Here is a 19,974-nt window from a genome sequence, read left to right as displayed (position 1 = left end):
TGGCCTGTGAGTTTAGAAAAGCTTTTAGAAAAGCTTCTGAAAAACATATGAAGCAAAGCCAAACTCCTTCACCTACCATGAAGGCATTTCTGCTTTTGAAGATCAATATTCTAAAGGGAATTGCAAAGCATTGTTATATGGGCATTGAAAGCCTTTCATGTCTTAAAATTTATAGCATTTCAAACTACTCTAGGTAGCCAAATTATCATTAGCCACATATCATTATTAGATGGGAAAATCCTAATTTTGAAACATCAGTCTAACAGTGGGCAAAGAGAGCTCTTTCAATTATTTGGAGGACAGAGACTAAAGTTAAGTGATCCCACATTGAGCTTTTGCATTTGCTGTTCCAATTCTCTCTCCTGGAAAAATGCCTTCCCCACTTTTAAAGATTATAAATTAGAACTGCCCAAAATATTTGTAGTGCAACTTGGAATGGTATTAAAACTCATTTAGTTTCAAGTTTTGCTACAAACTGAAAGCTCAGCTCAGAAGCATTGGAAAGTTTGAAAACTGTTCTGTGGAAACTTACCTGCAGCAATTTTTGGAGGTGTAACCATCCCCCCAGGCAAAACAAGCCTTTTTGCAATGTTTCAGTGCAAAGTCATGGGAAACTGAGCTACTGACTGAATTTCACTGTGCGCTTTGGGGATTTGAAATGGAAACAAAGTGAAATTCAGGAGGTGCAAATCCATGTCACGTTCTCCTGATCCTCCACAATCCAAAACCACAGAGGTCTGCACAACACTGTTATTAACTGTAAATGGTTAATTCCAGATGAATAGGATTTTCACTCTATTTGCATGGATTGTTTTTTTACACTGCTGCCAGGTAATTTCCCCTCTAAACTTTTGGTTTGTTTTCTGAGATACTCCATGCCCTGCCTATTGCTGGTGATTGTCTTAGCAACTGGACAAAAAGTTACCATGACAAATTTTCCTTATTTATGTGAAATCTCAGATTAATTCTCTTATGTGGATTGATTTTTCCCCACTCAGTGGACCACTTTTTTGATACACATATAGGTTAGAAAGGGTATGAAGAACAGCAAACAGAAAGGGCATGATCTAACAACAATAGAAAAGTTCTACCAACTCTTGACTCTGAAGGGCCAGATATTCACCATGACTTCAGTGGAGCTACATCAATCTACAGCAGCTGAGGATCTGGCCATTAGGAAATTGCTGGATCAGTCAAGTGCATAATCCCACAAGTTACGGCTGCCCTTGGTAACATTAAATGGAGAGACCAAACACTTACACAGCCCCTAATTCTAACTGACACTGATCTCAGTTGCAGCATGGGGCAAGTTATACAATTACTATCAGCGACTCTTAAGAAATAAATGGGTTTTACTCCTATATATTTCATTATATCTAGTTCTTGTTTCAGTTATGATTTTCGTGGATAAATACTTGGTACATGATGCAGCCAGAGGAAGGAACACCTCACGACTCACTGACAGTAAGTTTGAGGTTCTTTTTGTGTCTCTTACAATATCCCATAGTAATGATACACTATACTCAGGATCTTGTTACATATCCTGTGTCTGTTGTCTTTTTGTGGGGAGGGTGGGGGTGGGAATCTCTCTCCTTCCAGACTACTTAATGCTTATTGAATCCTTCTGGAATAGGAGTTCCTACTTTTGAGCAGAGAGACTGATTTTCCTGGTATTGTCATATGAAGACAGGGATGAACTGGCTGCTGAGTTATTCTTGGAGTGCATTGCCTCGGATCCCGAAAAGTTTACTACTGGATGGATCCCAAAGCACTTTAGAAGCCGGTAAATGAACAGTTTAAACCACCACTGCAATGCAGCCACCTCTGGGGTACACATGGCAGCTGTTTAACAGCTCAGAGCAACAATTTGGGCTGGAAAGTGAAGAGAAATTTTATATCTAATGATGGGCAAACAATACAAAATAATATTTGTGAAATATTAAAAAAAAAACAACCAAAACATTAGTCAGCTAATTTGATTACTGTCATCTGACTAATTGAATACAGTTAAAATTGCATGGGGAAGATAATAAGCAGAAAAATATCATTGTCCAAGCTGGAGGTGACCAGAACAATAGAGTTAATAGAAAGTGCCATGATATAATTTAATGAATACTGTGGTCAGGACTCCAGATTTACATCTCATCCATGACATGGCATTTCTAAAGCATGGTGTGTCCCTTAACTCCATGCTTGTGCACTGGTTTGGTCATGACTCAGAGCAGAGTTAACACAATCTAATCTTCAGTACCACCTTGGGTTTTCTTTAGAAGTCTCTCACGCAATTAATGGCCAATGTCACCAGGCTTCATATGGGAGATCAGACAACTTCACATTGTTCGGTTATTAAGATGATATATTTTCACTGTGTAATAAACAATGCTTACGCATTTTGTATTTTCAAAGCACTGTACAAACATTAACAAACTGAACATAATATAGTATGATGATTATCCCCAATCTTTCTGAGGAAACTGAAACAGCTAAGTGACTTGGCCAAAGTCACACACAGCAAGTCAGGTGACATAGCTGGGATTAGAATTCAGGAATACATGATTCTCTGCTCATTCAGGCAGATTGTGATATCTTGCGCACGTGGTCATAAAGAGAGATTTCTCAGGCAATATCTACAATTCAAATGTGGCAAGTTACAGAGCAAGGTTCTTTAGCTGAATATAGTCTTGCCAGTTTGAGAAAGGCCCAAGCCAGAACCACAGACTTTGGGCATGGAGAAGTTCAGATAAACGAGACCTCGATCAGTAACGTCCTGGTTTTGCAGCTGCAAAACCAAATATTACCCCCAAGGTTTTGCATCTCAAAAGAAAATAAATCACACCGGCTTCCCCTCATTCTGGCGCCATTTACAGCTGCCTCAGTACTTTAGGGTGACCAGACGTCCCGATTTTATCGGGACTGTCCCGATATTTGCTTGTTTGTCCCGCGTCCCGACCGATGTTCGGTCGGGACACTGGACAAACAAGCAATTTTGCCCTCTGCTCCGGTGCATAGACGGAGCCCGGAGGGGCTTTCACCCCCCACTTCCCCCGACCATCCCCCTCCTTCCCCCATTGGACCCCTGTCCAAATCCCTGCCCTGGACCTGCCCCAACCCCGCCCCTCACTGCCCCATTGGATCCCTCCCCAACTCCCCGCCCTGGCCCCACCTCTTCCCCAAGCATGCGACATTCCTCCTCCCTCCCAGGTTTGCGCACGGGCCATGGCCGGGGCTGGGAGCGCAGCACGGAGGCTGCTCCAGCCCTGCAGCCTGCAGGGCAGCGCGGAGCAGGCAGGGGGCAGAGACACGTGTGGGGCAGACACGCTCCTGCCAGGAGGGGCCGGGCCCGGCTGCCTGGTTCGCCCCCTGCCCGGGTGGGGGGGGGTCCCCGAGTTCCCTGCAGCCGGAGCGGGGCTGCCCGGGGCGAGTGGAGCAGCCTCTGCTGTGGGGCTGGTGCAATGAAGCCCGGGAGCGGCTGGGCCGGGAGCTGCAAGAGGGGTCCGGAGCGTGGCTCGGCTGCACAGCTCGGGGCCCAGGAGCGAGGGGATGGGGGAGCTGGGAGTGTATTGGGGGGTCAGAGCTGAGAGTTGGGTGGAGACGGGGCTGTGCCACTGCCGCCTGGTGGCGGGGGGCGCTCTGGCTTTTTTTTTTTTTTGCTCCGTCCCCCCCTCCCCCGGCGTCCCGATAGTTCATGTTTGTCATCTGGTCACCCTACAGTACTTTCATACCCAAAGCACAACCAAAGAACTTTCAGCTGTCTTTTTTAAAATGCAAACATCTTTGTCACTACATTTTTATGTCATTTCATTTTAAAGAGCAACAATTCCAAAAAACCCTCCTCTGCCTGACCATGAAGGGGTTTTCTGATACGGCTGTGCTCTTTCTCCAGAAGTCAACCATTCAGATTTGCTATTAGCAAAAGTCAGTAGATTCCGATTTAAGTTGGGGGGGAAATAGATATCAGTACAAGTCCATGACACTACACGCTGAAGGGGACCTCTGCTCCTGGCAGTGCTTGGGGTCTATAAGCCCAGGGCTGTAAAGACGCTATTGCTGCCACAGAAGGAAGAGGGCAGCCTGTTCTCCAATCTCTGACTGCTGTATGGGAAGTAGAGGTTATGGGAAAATTAGCATAGGCATAGGAAGGGGTGCAGAAGGAGGGAAAACTGCTAAATCTGGGGAGCCAGGAAAGCATCTAGCAACTTCTGTGAAGCCGGTTGCTTTTCGGTTATTCTGCCTGCTACCCTCAACTCATGCAACACTCCTTGAGCAGCTGACTGGAGCAGTGTAGAAATTGCAGGGGGAGGAATAGTGTGAGGTATATTAGGATAAACCTTGCAGATGGGTGACAAAAGCAGCCAGGCACAGGAAGAGAGACACTTTGTGGTTATGCAGCCCATGGCAAACTGAGTTTGTGCCCGAGGACCCATTTGAACAGTGTTATGCTCCGTTTGGAGGGGTGCAAGGACCTCATGAGAGGTTTTAAAAATAAATGCGCCTAGAGGGTGCACTTGGTCATTGCATAGATTCCCTTGTGGATTGGGTGGGGAAAGGGCCATACTGCTAGTGAACTTCAGGGTTTTTTGTACTGAACAATTCCTTTGGGACTGTTTGCATGGCAATTTTATGCCTGCTTATTATGAAAACTGCTGGCAAAATAAGAAATTCAGCCTTATGACAGAACTGCTGTACAAACTGATTTTCCATCACATTTACCAACTTTTGATGTGAATAGTCTGCTACTAAAAGATGATGACACAGAAAGTGTAGTAACATGACATCTAAAGTATCCATTAACTAATATGTAAATATAATGAAACACCTCCGGAAATCTAGTCAAGCGATGACCACCACCACTAATACAATATTCATTATTTTTAAAGGCTATGTATAACTCTGTGCTTCTTTCCCCCCCTTGCTTTCCCCCACCCCTTATGATGACTTAGTTTAAGGGGGACTCTTTTTCCTTGTGGAAGGCTACGTTATTTATAAAAACACCTGTTTATTTCTAGAGACAAATCCTACTGAAAAAAGTTCATATCTAAATGTAGATGTTTAACAGGACAGTATTCTGGGGATATTTAGAATTGCTATTTCAGTTCAACACATCTTAAAAAATAGAAACTGGGTGTGAAATTTGGATTAAGTTTAGATTTTTAACCCCCAAAGCCTGGGAACTTTTCCTATTTTCCTACATGGCCTAGTAGACAGAGCACTGGATTGGGACTCAGGAGGCCCGACTTCTCTCCCGGGCTCCACCACTTGCCTTTCCGGGTGACCTTCGGTAAGTCTCTACACATCTGTTTCTTCATCTGAAAAATGGGGATATTGATATTTGCCACTTTGAGATGTAGTAAGGTAATAATTGGAGATATACCAATCTCCTAGAACTGAAAAGGTCATTGAGTCCAGCCCCCTGCCTTCACTAGCAGGACCAATTTTTGCCCCAGATCCCTAAGTGGCCTCCTCAAGGATTGAACTCACAACCCTGGGTTTAGCAGGCCAATGCTCAAACCACTAAGCTATCCCTCCCCCCTAATGTACTAATGAATTGGACTATCAGAGATAAGTATTATCAATCTCATAGTCTGTTTTCCCTGTGTATAACTGAACAGCATTGCTATTAAATTAAAATGGTTGCTTCAATGTTTGCAATTTATAAAATTTCAAATAAAGTGGCTCATAACAACATCTTATGAATAGGATTTGTCGCTACTTCCTGGTGCATGGGTGAGGGAAGAGAGAGAATGTTGATGGGTTCTTCCAGGGCGTAGGTGTCGTGGCTCTCGGGCATGCTTTCTAGGCTTGCTTTTGATCAGCAGTCACTGTGGTTCATCTCCACTGGCACTTTACATTAAAATCAAAACTTAAAAATAAGTTCAGCTGCTGCTGAAGATAGCTGTCAAAACGAAGGCTAGAGAGATATTGCATGAACTTGGCCCTACAGTATCTATCCTTAAATGATGCTGATAATACATGGAAATACACTTGCTATGCTACCCAAGTCACCTTCCTTGCTGAAGGGGATGCCAGGGAGACTCATTTATGAATTCAAATGAAATCACACTAATACTTCCCATCTGCAGCTGAATTCATCCTGACCATGCCATGTGTTTTTCTTTGGCATAAAAACTAAGCAGTGATGGGCCAACAGACAGGCTAATACTGGAACACAGTGGAATACAGCTCAATAAAACCATACTCAAGTCTTTCCCTTGCTGCCTGCCCTTACCCATGCACAGATTAACCAAATTAACTCTGAAATGAAGAAGTGGCATCCTACAAAGATCTGCTAGCAAACTCCATGATCAGGGCAGACCCAGCAGCAATGCACCATCTGGCAGTGGACAGAGCAAATTCTCAGTGCTGGTAACAGACTGATTCTTTTTGGGTGTGTCAGGGATCGGCAACCTTTCAGGAGTGGTGTGCTGAGTCTTCATTTATCACTAATTCAAGGTTTCACGTGCCAGTCATACATTTTAAGGTTTTTAGAAGGTCTCTTTCTATAAGTCTATAATATAGAACTAAACTATTGTTGTATGTAAAGTAAATAAGGTTTTTAAAACGTTTAAGAATCTTCATTTAAAATTCAATTAAAATGCAGAGCCCCCCGGACTGGTGGTCAGGACCTGGGCAGTGTGAGTGCCACTGAAAATCAGCTTGCGTGCCGCCTTTGGCACGTGTGCCATGGGTTGCCTACCCCAGTCTACACTGTGTGCTTCTTTCGGCAGAGCGTAGCATACATACCGCCGTAGCCCGCCTAGAACAACAGTGTAGCCGTGAAGCATGGCTTAGGTGAGCAGAGGACAGACACCTGAAGGACATGCGTAGGTACTTGAGTACATACCCTATGCAGCTCTCCACTCACCCAAGTAGTGCCTCCCCGCCTACATGCTCTTTTTAGTAGTGTAGTGCCCTGCTGCTGGAGTGGGGAAACACACTGGTGGGGGCAGGCAGGGAGGAAAAGCTGGGCCCTTCCTCACCACAGCGAAAGGCACTTGCAGAGGGTAGCCTCTGAAGCCTTTCCCCGCTGCCTCACCTCTGCCCAAGCATTTTGCTGACACAGTGTGGACGCAGTGTGCTTTTCACTGCGGCCTGAAGCTACACATACCTACATGCTGCCAAAAGGGGTCTGTGTAGTCTAGATGTAGCCTTTCGGGATAGTACTACTGCCTGCCAGTTCATATCTGGCCCAGCACTCAAACGTGCAGAAACCAGAAATCAGAGCTCTGACTGTTATTACTCAATGCTTCTAGTTTTGAACGCAGACCTACCATTTCAAAAGGGGTTGCTATGGGGGAGAGAAAGCAACAGAACAAATTCAGGGTTTTTTGCCTGGTCTCTGGGATTCACTCCTATATTGGTCTGTCAGCCGCTCTGCTGATCTCTGAGCTACTCTGCCTCCCACTGAGTCTGATATCAGGAGTGCAGAGCGGCTGAGAGATCAATGGAGCAGCTGAGAAAGCCAGCTGGCAGGGGAAGGGAGCAATGGATTGAAGGGGGATAAAGAAATAAAGGGAAAAAGAAAAAGATTTGTGGAATTAAACAGATGAGGAAAGAGCTGGGGAGGCCTAATCTCTCCCCCCCCTTTTAAAAGGGCACAATAATATCCCGTAAGACAACCCTTTCTGGAGCTGTCTAGTCAGTTTAATGCTGCAGCCTACCCCTCTACATCCTACATGAGCTGTTGGTTCCTCCCCTCCCCCGCTTTACCAAAAGTTACTTTTCAAACAATAACTACAAATTGCAAAGCATTCAGGTCTAAAGTCCCCAAGGGCGCTGCACTACGTAGCCTTCTGTTGAGATGATCAGAAACTAAATCACTGTCCTTGGCCATGCCATATCTTTGTTGCTGTATTATTTAGCAATCTAATACTATTCGGGTTTGGGGGAGGGTCGTGCAGCTCGGATTTATTAAATATGCTCCCATAGGGCCTGCTGGGAAGCTTATACACTCTATTAACTCTCAGTCACACACCCACGTTCACAGCCGGGTAGAGTGGAGTGCATCCTGCAGTGGACCAGTTTGGTTCTGCTCTGCAAACGGCTGGGAGCCAGTAAGTTAGAGTTTGGGAGGACTGCAAAGGGTGCGAGCGCGCCAGCTGCCCACCAGAACCTTGATCCTCGGAAGCGCCTTTCCCAGTGACAGGCTGGGATGTGGAGGCAAGACAGAGATGATAACAAATCCTGTGAGTGGGGGAATTTTCCCCCTTGTGCCCTGCTGCATATCTATCCAATGCCCTGCCTAGCTATTTGGTCTGGCTGAAAGTGAACCCTTAATGCTAAATGCTCTGTGCAAAATCGTGTATGGCTGCACATTACAGTTATAATAATGCAGTTGTTATCAGATTACTCAGGCGCAACAGATAAAGTGCAGACAATCAAGTATACAGCTAACGCCCCCTCCTAGTTCAATGATAGTGATGCCCAAAGGGGGACCACAAGGGGCCTCCTACCCCAGGCCCCTTTCCCTGCTGACTTTTTGGGTATGCAAGAGGGTCTCATTTATATTATCATCGGTGCCCCGGACCGAGAGAAAACAGATCGGTAAGATCAGGACCATACGACTCATGTGTTAGCACACAAACTAACTGACATGTGCACTTACGTTTTTGATAGTAAAGGAAACTGATGATCCGTTCCATATAATGGACTGGTCTCTGCCACACCTTAGTAAAATTCACATTGTGGGAGGATGCCTTACGAGCAGGGGACAAGAGGACCATAGCACTAAAGCTGAGTGATTCTCTCTTCATGTCTCAACTGTAAACAAGAAAGAAACCTTGTAATTCCAGCAAAAGTAACATTTGTTTATGTTTGTGATAAAAAAAAGTTTATTCAATTTCACATTCTCTATTTAAAAAAAAAAGTGTTTTTATCCCAATTCTCTGCTTTCTACTGTGGGGCAGCTGCTGTGGAATGGTCCGTTGTAAGGGTGTTGTGAGGTGCAGCACTTGTAAGGGTGCTGTGAGGCCTAATTATTTCATACTTAAAAAGCGTTTTGAGGTCTGAGACACAAAGCAGGATAGAAGTAAATATCTATGACAAACCACCACCACATTCTACCAAAAGAAGAAACTTTGTGAACACTGCAACTGACATTATGACTGTGGTGCCGCTGATTGAATAGCTAGGGACTATCAGGAGTACTGCACAGCATTCAAATCATTGCAAGCAGATGCAGTGAGAGGAGGCTCAGTTGGATGTGCTGCATTTTGTACCTTTTTACAACAAATTTGGAGGAGAATACTGAGATAGGGGAGCAAATAATGGAGCCACACTGCCGTTAAATATGCCATGCTGATGCTATCTCATGCCGTTGTACGGGACAGACAAAATGCATTTCCAGCACTGACTGAGGAACTAAGTCTGTGAAGCGCAAACTCCTGATGGAACACAGGCTTTATGGAACTGCACCACGTGTTCCACCTCTGCATACCAGTGAGTAGCAGGAAGGATATTTAAACAAGATAGTTTGGGAACTGTCCAAGTGTGGAGTGGCAGAGCTATCATCTAGAGGGCTCATTTCCAGGTCTCCTATTAACTAGCACAGCTGGGGTCCTCAGCTGAGAAGCCGAGTGTGTAGCTCCTGGAGGGGAGGAAGTGCTAGCAGAGATGCAGGCACTGCAGAAAGGGGGATGAGTGACACCAGAGACAGTGCTGGCTGGAAGGACAGTGGCTGTGACACAGAAGAGTGAGGTCAAATGGTTTGTTGACTGGAGTCTGTGGTAGATGTGGAGAACTGAACTAGAAAGGAGAGAAACTTGATTATGTACAAGGGGATATTTAGGTTTAAAAACTGACATGACTAGAGAGGGCTATGACAAAAGCTACCAGTGAGTGATATTGTCATAGGTTTTATTCAACAGGTCAGCTTACTAAGGAGTAATGTGATAGCAGCTCTGTGTTTTGAGTAGCTCAGAATTTCAGTTTGTAGCAAAAAAGAGTTAATTGTGGTTCAGCAATAACATTTCAGACACACAACTCCCAGTTCCGTAGAGCACTTTGAAAAGCCCCCTCTAAACACTGCACTTTCTCTCTCGTAATGTCTTTAGGTTCCACCAACAGCAGGCTTATGCTGAAAGTGAGCATCATTTAAAACACATTCCCTAGATGTATTTATGTCAAGCATAAATAGTAAATGCTTGACTTTCTAAACTGATGAATATGAGGAAATAGCAAATGGATGCAGAGCTTAAATGAAGCAGTCATACACGCAGTACGATATGCAAGACGACAAGAATCCTTACCATTACAGATAATGTGGTTGAAAAAGCATGGGAATCCCCCATAAATTCTCTAACCTTGAATGGAATATATGGGAATTGCTGATGATTGTAGACCAAAGCAGGAAAGATGAACTTCTAAAGGTGGCTTCCTGGCTTATGCGGTTACACTTCCTATTCTTCCTTTCATAAGCATGATTTTAGTTTGCTTAATTAAACATTGCATTATCCTTACACATACATACAGGGTGGAATTCTGTCTCATGGAAGTCAATGGGAGTTTTGCCCATATGGATTTTACTCATAATGTAGAAACACTAGGCCAAATTTACCTTCAGATAGCAGTGGCTTTTCAAAACTTGCCAATTGCCTTAGATAACTCAATATTTGTAGTTTAGACAAGCTCGGTATTTGCAGTACTTAAGGTATTCCCTATAGTAACGAGACAACTGCCTATCATGCTGACCAACACTGTCTCATTGTTTCCTTGTGCTCCCCCATCTGCCTGCGTCCATCTGTTTTGTCATCTGATACTTAGATTGTAAGTTCTTTGGGGGCAGAGACCATCATTTTGTTCTGTGTTTGCACAGCCCATAGTGTAATAGTGTCATGTTCCATGATTGGGGCTCGTAGAGGCTACTGCTATACAAATAACAATACTAATAAAGGGGAGTGCAAGGGAATGCTGCAGATATGAACATAACTTTATTGTATCTATTTGTCTTGTATAAAATTGCCAAGTGCAGGGAAGCACTGTGTTCCAGTGGGAGGGACATTGGGCTAGGAGTCAGGAAAATTAGATTCTACTCCTGGATTTACCACTGACCAACTATGCGACCTTGGCCAACTCACTTGTCTATACCTCTGTTCCTCATCTGTAAAATGGGGATGAGTCTTATCCCAATTTGTAAAGTCCTGTGAAACCAATGTATAGCTGATACAGCTAAGTATTATTATTGACAATATGGGTTATTTACTAAGCAAGAGATTTGCTTTAGTGAAATATTATATTTTTCAGGTACTTCATGTATCTATAACAAACTGTACAGCACTGAGAACTACATAGTTCTTGAGCTGACAACTGTCCTGCCAAATAGCCCCCAGAGGTTTATCTATCCATAAGGATATGGCCTCGGTCCTGTCGCCACTCTCTAAAAACCTCTGGTGTGCAGAGCAGACATTTTGTCTCACATTCAGACATATATTGGTAGGTCTTGTTAGCTCATGCACTGCATAAGTAACAGAATCATGCTGTAAAATTTTAATAGGATCTGATCTTTTTAAAATGTTTTCTTTTGGATTGATACTTTTATTCACCAGCACACTGCCTGGAAATAAATATGTGAAAGTGCTCCCTGCTACTAATAAAACATGGTATGGATACTCATCTCAATCAGTAAAATGTGTTTGAAACTTCTCTTACACAAACTAAGAATTATTTCCCCATGTTAATTTTCTCCCTACTGTTACTCACACCTTCCTGTCAACTGTTTGAAATGGGCCATCCTGATTATCACTACAAAAGTTTTTTCTCCTGCTGATAATAGCCCACCTTAATCAATTAGTCTCATTAGTGTGGCAATACCCATTTTTTCATGTTCTCTGTGTATATATCTTCCTATTGTATTTTTCACCGCATGCATCTGATGAAGTGGGCTTTAGCCCTCAAAAGCTTATGCTCAAATAAGTTGTGTTAGTTTCTAAGGTGCCACAAGTACCCCTCGTTCTTTTTTCTTAATGGAATGTGATGAGTCACATTGACTGGGACCCCGGATATAGAACAGCTATACAACTGATCACTTTCAGATGAGTTTGAGAGGGACAGGACACCATCATAGCTTTCTTTAAAAACAATGAGATATTTTGGAATTTGTGCTCTCAGCATGTTATGCATCCATTTATGTGCCTTCATATTAATATCAAAGGGTCTTTACTGGAGAAGAATTACATTGGCAGGCAATGAGAAATTCTCATTTTGTTCTAGGGTGTTATGCTCCTGTAAAAATTATCCTTAGGGAAGCGTTCAAATATTCAGCTGCATTATCTCACAAAATGTTGTGTGCTCAGAAGATTTCTAAATTATTTCTATATAAAAATGGACATCACTTAACGCAAATATACTCTTCTGCTCTCTATAGATTACAAGGAAAACAAATGGCCACAAAAATGGACACATTTAATGTTACTGAGTTATCTTCTTTTTGCATAAAACTACATTGAAATCTTCCCAAAGTCCCTTGCATCTACTGACATCAGATACTTCTGGCGTTTCTGACAAAATCAAATTGCAGTGGCTCCAATGTAGATTTGCATTTGGCCTGTGCAAATCCACGTGGGATGCATGAAAGTATCTGCACCTGGACCACTGCCAGACTGAAACCAAGATGAATTGCCTTCCATCTGATCAGAGGATTGGAATCTTTCATACAGAATCCCAAATCATTAGAGTTGGGAATAGCCAGTTAGTCCATCTTTTATCATTCTGCAGACCACTTCAAAAGTATGGGATTCCCTTTTTGCCCCACCTCACCTCCTAAACCATCTATCACTATTGGGTTCTCATAATATTTAATTTCTTGAACCACAAGGAAGGGCTCCACGAACCACCAGCGATCCATAGATTATGTGGTTTGAGAACGACTAGTCTAGTTCATGCCTACGTAAGTGTAGGTTGCTCAGGCTTCGGCTTTCAGCCCTGGTCCCCAGTGAGTCTAACGCCAGCCCGGCTCTCTGTTTTATTTTGGCGGACCCCCTGAAACCTGCTTGCCACCCCCAAGGGGCCCTGGACCTCCTGATTGAGAACCTCTGATTTAAAGGACTACCACCCTATTCTTATACACTATACCAGGATTCTTACTTGCCCTCTGATTGTTTCATTCATGAAAGGAATTAGCTGAACACATGATGAGGGGAAAATACATCTGACTCTCAGCCAGCTTTCACCAGTGGATAAAGCATTGGGAGTTGGAAGACAAGTTCTATTTGCAGCTTTGCCACTGGGTCACTGAGACAGCTTGGAATTAACAATTGTGCCTTTACTTTCCTAGCCGTAAAATGGAAATAATGATCCCATACTGTGAAATGCTAAGTATTATTGGGGGGCGGGGTTGTTTGAGGGGTGTTTTTGTTTGTTTTTTTGAAGATTCCATCTGTGACCAGGAAAAATGAAGCAGATTTGGCCAAGTTTCACTTGCATTTTTGGGCTCGGTCTCTTTCAAAGCTCAGAGATATGCATAGCTACATACACTGGAGCTTGTTTTGAAAGGTGCCATAGAAAAAAAAAGATTGAAATATCAACTACAGCAACATGAGGCCAAAAAAATACTAGCTGTGAAATAAAAGTAGTCTGTATTGTTGGTCACTGTGAAAATAAGGGCAGCAAAGACTTTTACACTGGAAATGAAGTCCAAGGACCGGTTTGGAAGGCAGTCTCTTGCCAAGAAGTGGGGTGGTTGCCTTTAGCAAGTGTGGGCTGGGAGTCAACTGGAGGAATTCCAGGTTGCACTAAATCTGAAAGCTACCAAAACCAGTCAAACTCAGTCCACGTGGTTAGGAGCAAGAAAGCTAGTGATTCTGGAGCCTCTGCCTCATCAGCAGGGTGTGGTTACAACCTCTTGTGCATTGGTGCGTGGAAAAAAAAGAAAGGGGGGGGAAGCTTATGAAAAATAATGTGTTGGTCCTAACCATAGTGAAGACAAAGATATTTTTATTAATAAGTATGTGCTATTCTCTTCCGGGAGAATTAATCAGCTGTTGCCATCTCAGATTTATAGATTGAAATAGAAATGAGCAATCTGAGGGGAAAGCCTCATAAAAACTTAATAGCAGGCTCACAGTAGCCATGTCAGGGCTAATTGAAATGTTTAAGTGCACCATAGCTTCTTGATCACAGTGATACATGCTAAAGACACGAATATAGACCATCCCTTTGTCTTGACTGGACACCTATTATCACTCTATATCATGGCACTGCCACCTCAGACTTCTAATTGCTAAAACCTTTACACACAGGGCACCTAATAATTGCAGCACCATGGCCAGGCTAATAATAAAGATAATTTACTGTTCAAAAGCAAAAGGTAATTTGTAATATGAATGGGTTTTGTGTCCCTAAACTCATTTCAGAGACTGGAGAATCCATGCAGAAATATCTTTCTACAGCCGTTCGCCTGAGCAAGTGCTTTACTGTTCTGGGAAGTTTCTGATTTGTTTATTTAGGCATTTTGCTTCTGAGAAGGATCAATCTAGCGAATGCAGGTGAGATCAATGGAAGCTGGGAGTACTCAGCACCTTACAGGATCAAGACCATACAGTCTTTACAGACTCAGGATGCCTCTAGTACAAGGATTTTTGAGGGCTTAATATGAAAGATTTTATCTACGGACAAAAATGAGATTTGTGAGCACATATTACTGAAGTGTGCAAAAGCCAATGGATATTTAAAACTAGTTCCTAACTAAAGATGTACAAAATTCACCATTTTTGTTCCATTAAGGTTACACAGAGAAAACAGGGTTTAGCAAAAGCCAACCAGTGAGATTTTTTGCATGTGGATCCTTTCCCTCTGCCATATAATCTGGAGGAAACTGAAAAGCTTGAGCCTCGAATGACCTCTAAAAACAAAACAAAAACAAAAACAAACAAAATTTTCTCTCAGTCATTTCACACTCTAAGCAGCTTTCTCCCACATTGGGGTCCGGCCTGGCCTGTTTTCCCTTGTTGGTCTCTCTCCCCCAATTGGCTAGTTGGGAGTCCCACTAAATCCTTCTAGCCAGTGATCTACTCAGAATTTTCTTATCCACAACACCAGGCTCCTATTATATAACCACATTTTTTCTTTGCTTTTTTATAGTTGTCTCATTTTTAGACTCTGAGCCCATGCCACAGCCTTGGACCACTCCTGCCTTGGCCTTACCACCCACGTTGAAAGCACTTGAGGAACAAAGCCCTGGTTACTGTAAAATTTTTAGCCATGCCAGCTCTGCAGGAGGATACTTTTAGCTGTCCGAACAAAAGTGTATGTGGAGGAAAAACACAGAGTTAGGGACACATACATTTTCTTCGTGGTGACAATTGAAAACTTCATAACTAAAGGTTTAGTAGAGCTGCCTCATTAGCAATTTCTGGCGAACGAGCTTCTTGCATATTTACCACAGTTTACCCTGAAGAGTCACTCTCTCCAAATATACTAAATACACTCATTCAACCTGCAAATGATGAACGGGCCTTGAGCAACCTGTGCACAATCTTGGCCCACAATTCAAACTACTTAGGAAAAAAAGGTGCCTTAAGGAAATGCGAAAAGGAACCTCTTAAATGAGGTTATGACACTGGAATGTGGGTTTGTTTTTAGTCTGCATCACTTTAAAAAAGAGCAGGAGACCCGAATGATGACACTGACAGCATTATATAGACTGAGGAGAAGGGCCTGGATTGCACTCCCAGGCAAAATTCTAATATCAGATCAGCAAAGATTTAAATTCCTGTATTCTACATTAGGGAGTTCTCACAGATGTTGATAAGAATCCTGCATGCGTCCTGCTGGAAGAGCAAAATATCAGGATCATATTCCGCTGCATGGAAAAAGAAAGCACAACGTTACCCAGAATTTTTCTCCCCAGACTTTGAATATTAAGAGAGAGCAAGTAAAAGAAAGGAACATTCATAAGCTCAAAACCACAAATAATTAAATATTTTGTTTTCTAGCCAAGCCAAGTTGTTTGGAAGCTCTTAAACAACAAGTTACAAGTGTGGTTTGTTTTCTCCATTGACTATATGGAGGCACCTGTGGGCTCACAAGTCAGAACTTGTTTGTTTTAAAACAAGCTGGCTTGCTATGCCAGGTGGGTTTTTCCTTAGTTCTTGCTGTTCTTTTCAGAATCTTGTAAACCTAGTCAATTTATTGAAATGTCAGCTTCTCTAAGTATTCCTCTCCAGCAAACCCTCTACATTAACACATGCTGTAATTCCTCTATAGAAGGAAGCTAAGTGATGGATTCTGTCACTCTTACCCACATGGAACGGTATCTTACTTAATGAGCAGATCCTTTGATTTCAGTGAGTCTACAAAAGTTCTACCCACTGCGTTCAAGAATCACAGAATCTGGCTCTAATCTATTGCACCTTCATTGAGGTCCCAGTTTCAAAAAAGTGGCCCATGGGAGTTGGGTGCCTAACTCATGGGTATCTTTGAAAATCCATTCCACTTTCCCACTCCCTAAAAGAAGATGGTCAATTTTAAGAATTACTTTCAGGCTTAAAAAAATAAAATAATCTTTATTTTGATAAATGTGAACTCACCCACCCCCGTTTTAAAACCCACAGAAAAGCCCACACCTTTTTTTGGTCACATACAATTTTAAACTAGCTTGATCTCTTACTTAGAAATGTAACCAAAGAGGAAAAAATATTAACATTTTTCTTTTTGGCAAGTGCTACAAACCCATTGAAAAAGTGGCATTTGAAAAGACAATGCTGAACAAAACATGAGCTTTGCCTCAGAAATTAAACACCCGACAGTCGTTAGGGACAAGAATCAGAAATAGACGTTACATTAGAAAAGGCAACAACAAGAGTATTTATTGGCATGTTTAAGCAGCATCTGAATCCTTCCTACTGTACCACTGCTGCTATTTGATATGTGTAGATTCAGTGTTGAACTGTTTGCCCAGCGTAGGAAAGTACTGAACTCTGTGCCTACTGTGGAACAGGAGATTTGTTTTAAAGATACCCTGGTTTACACCAGATAAAGATCAACTAGCATTTCATTTGACTGAGTCTGCAACAGAATACTTTGCCCTGTATGACTCTCTCCTGTACCAAAGCTATAGATCGATTACTATTTCCCCCCTTTCTTATGTAAACATTTGTGTTTGGGAAGGCATGTGACTTGCTTACAAAGCAATGCATAACATTCCAGATTGTCTATGGGAGATAGTGTAACTCAGGAATACAGCAAACTCCGTTTCGTTCACATCGTACTTTTTGGCACATTTCAAATGAAAAAAAGAAAAGAAGAAGAAGAAGAAGAAGAGGAAAATAAATTAGCTATCAACATGAAACATCCAGGGCAAAACTCTAGGCAAACAGCTGGTTTGTATTTAGAATTCAGGACTTGACTGGATTTCAAGTCAAACCAAGCCACTGAACCAAACCTTTTTTCTTCTTGCCAGCAGACTCCCACAGATACCTATATTTAGAAACTAGTAATTGCCCTACATTTTGGCATTTAACAGAAATTCAGGTAATAAGACGCTCTCTCAAAACTGTTAAGATTTATCTTTGTTGTTTCATTTTGCTTTTTATTTTTTAAGATTCTTTTCAAATATGAATTTAGTTTCAATCCACCAGATTAAGTTGGGGCACTTTGTTTTGAAGAATTCCTGGCTCTAAGTAAAAAAACAAAAACAAAAACTGTTTACATCATTAAAAATGTGAAGTGTGAATATGATTATTTCAAGCACAGTAACTGGAATTACCGGCCTGAATACTAGCAACATTTTGTAATGCTTAGAAATTAATGTGTTTTGCAGAGCTGACATGCAATTCTTTTTCCTTTTGGAAACAGAATACAAATGAAAGGAGAGAGAAAGTGAGTTAAAAGGCTATTCTCCTCTGGAAACTACGATTTACAATGTTGGGAATTGCTAATAATTATCTTTGGATATATTCCATAAAGTGTAACCAATCAAAAACAAAAATTCAAGGAGGTGCAGGTAGCCAGAAAGAGATGAGAATGTGGAATAAGCTGCTTCAGGAATACAAACTACCAGTCTGATTCATTTAACATGGAACCACTCTCTTTGGTGATAATATCCTGCAATCTGTATGGACAGATTCTCTCATCATAGGACATCAGGAACTGGTGCATGTAGAAAGATACAGTGTCACAGATAAGATATGATAAAACAAATCTCCTGTATACTTAAAAGTGTTGGGCGGGAATGGGGGGGTTAAAAAGAGGAGGAGGAGCAGGAGAAGAATGCACTTTGCTGATCTTTTCCATACAAGGAATTATATACACCCTTTCTGGGTGAAATTTTCAACAATGCTTGGCATTGACTTCAGCAGAAGCAGAATTAGGCAAAGCCACGTGCTTTTCAAAAGTCCCACCATCGATCTTTGGTGAGCATGTATTATTTTGTTCAATGGCAAAGGAGTTATGCATGCAAATCCAGGGAATGCATGCCACCAACCAAATATGCATAGTGCTGAAATCTGTTCAACTACTTTTCATTACATGTGCTTTGGATTTTTGTGTTTGTTTTTACATTACTTCTTCATTTTGGACGTACACTTATGGCCAAATCCTCATGCTAACAACCCTCAGTCTAAGAAGCAGATAGGCATTGCACCACAAGCACATCTGAGGAGCAGAATGGCTGCAGTAGCAATCTATTTCTATACTGTATTCCTTTTGAAGCTCTATCACCATCAGAAGCTGGGTTACAAACAATTCATTTGTCCAAGACTGGATATTACATATCCTGGATATTGCTCAGGCTAGTGTAATTTGTGGGGGGAAATTCCAGATTTGGTGGATGGGAAAAGAAATATTTCTTTTCTTTTTTTTAATTTGGGTAGGTTTGGAATATTAAAAGTAATCCTAGAAAATTAATTGGTGGATGGAGTGCAAGAGGGTTAGTCAAAGGCGTATAATAAATGGTACCATAATTTAATCACATGGAAAACATAAATATCTATTACATTCAGATGGTGAAGTCTTTGAGTGCTTTGGGGATTTCTTTGGGTATCAGGTCCTACAGTATATCAATATAGCATCTTTATTTTTATACCAGTTGCTCATATTTCATAACAGTGGGAGAAGTTAAAGAAAAACAAATTGTTTCTTTCAATTGTTTTATTTTTCCTGCTGTCTTTTTTTTTTTTTTTAAATAGGTGGTGACTGGTTATTTTTCTGGGAAAGGAATGGTTTGGTGAACAGGGCGAACATTTTGTTGTTGAAGAAATTTCTTTTAAAAAGATAGTAGTTTCCATTGAATAGAGATTTAAGTCCATTCCAGCAGTAGCCACGTGATCAGCATCTCCTGGTTTTGGCCTTTTGGACAAGAACACCTGGTAAGACTATTTTAAGGGTGTGGGGACAGAGGGGTCGGTTCGTGTGGATATTGTGTTTTATTTTAGTGTGATAGCAGTTCGTTTTATGTTTGACAATTTTTTTTAAAAAGATTTGCGGTCAGATGATAAATGAGAAGAACACAGAAAATAAGTAAGTATGAGCATACGGTAGCCACAAATAGGACTGAAATGACGGAGCGATCATGGAGGTCAAATTATAAGGGACCGATTTAAAGTGATTATGAGTTTTAACAGTGTTATTACAAATAAAAACATGTCTGGACAGATGTACTTGAAAGTGTTTATTTCATAATACTGAGCCAAAGGAGTTTAGGAAATAGCTCTAGGCCTACAATTAAGAGAACCAGTTATTTAATACTTAGATAGGAATGTTATGTTGTATTGTGCCAGTGTTACAGATAAGATCAAACAACATATAAGATCCTATTGGTAAGCTAGTGTTAACAAATACTGTCAAATACATTAATTGCATATGGCTGAGTATTTGACACTAGAGAGAGCAAGGCCAACCTTTTTTAACTTAGGTGCTGAGCTATTGACAGTCATGTCCATATTTAGGCAGCTAAGAATCTGACCTAGATTTCAGAAGTGTTGAACAATGACAACTCCCATTGCTGAGCACCCTCGACTCCCATTTTCAATATTTTTTATAAAT

The 19,974-nt window shown here is 41.8% G+C and overlaps 1 long non-coding RNA gene across 2 annotated transcripts in view; it reads right to left on the bottom strand.

The window, feature by feature from the left end:
• Window positions 1-19,974, bottom strand: part of LOC123349426 — a 138,982-nt gene that overhangs the window by 21,734 nt on the left and 97,274 nt on the right. For both annotated transcript variants that reach the window (XR_006573536.1, XR_006573535.1), the window contains exon 2: window positions 8,603-8,757. This is a non-coding gene — a long non-coding RNA (uncharacterized LOC123349426). The remainder of the gene's footprint in view (window positions 1-8,602; window positions 8,758-19,974) is intronic.

Source organism: Mauremys mutica, chromosome 14, assembly GCF_020497125.1.
Source record: "Mauremys mutica isolate MM-2020 ecotype Southern chromosome 14, ASM2049712v1, whole genome shotgun sequence".
Classification (NCBI taxonomy): domain Eukaryota; kingdom Metazoa; phylum Chordata; order Testudines; family Geoemydidae; genus Mauremys; species Mauremys mutica.
Note: the sequence above shows the minus strand (reverse complement) of the source record. Positions and strands in the feature narration are given on the sequence as shown.